This window comes from Orycteropus afer, unplaced genomic scaffold, assembly GCF_000298275.1.
Source record: "Orycteropus afer afer isolate SDZICR_OR568_19922 unplaced genomic scaffold, OryAfe1.0 scaffold00941, whole genome shotgun sequence".
NCBI lineage: Eukaryota > Metazoa > Chordata > Mammalia > Tubulidentata > Orycteropodidae > Orycteropus > Orycteropus afer.
The window spans coordinates 421,324-421,974 of record NW_006922528.1 but is presented as its reverse complement, the minus strand read 5'-3'; positions in this window follow the sequence as shown (position 1 = coordinate 421,974).

Sequence of the window (651 nt, the reverse complement as noted above, 5' to 3'; positions counted from 1 at the left end):
AATCAAGTGCCTTAGCCACTATGCTACCAGAGCTCCTTTATAGGTAACTTATGTTTTCCCATGCTGCTCAGGATTCTTTGTTATTGGTTTTGGTAAGCTTGATTATGATATGTGTTAGTGATTTTCTTTTGGGATATATCCTGTTTGGCATTCATTGAGCTTCTTGAATGGATATATTGTCTTTCATCATATTAGAGAACTTCTTTTCCAACAAATCTTCATCAATTTTCTCTGGTTTATTTGCCTTTCCTGCTCTGTAATTCTGATTACACATAAGTTATTCCTTTTGGTAATATCCCACATGTATCTTAGGCTTTCTATATATTGTTTTGATTTTTTTTATTGATCCTTTAACAAAGTAGTATTGAGGTATTTGTCTTCAGTCTCATTTATTCTGTCTTCCATTCATTCAATCCTACTTCTTTGCCCATTTGATGTGTTATATATTTCTGAAATCTTAACATTAATCCTCTGGATGTTTATTTGTTGATTTTGTATCATTTTTAATTTTTGGCTTATTTTGTCTGTTTGTTCTATGTTGTTTTCCTAGATTGTTCTAGTGTTCTGTCTGCATTTTCCTTAATTTTGCCAGTGTTTTCCTTGTTCTTGTCATTGTTTTCCATGATCTGTCTCTCAATCCATTGAAGGTAC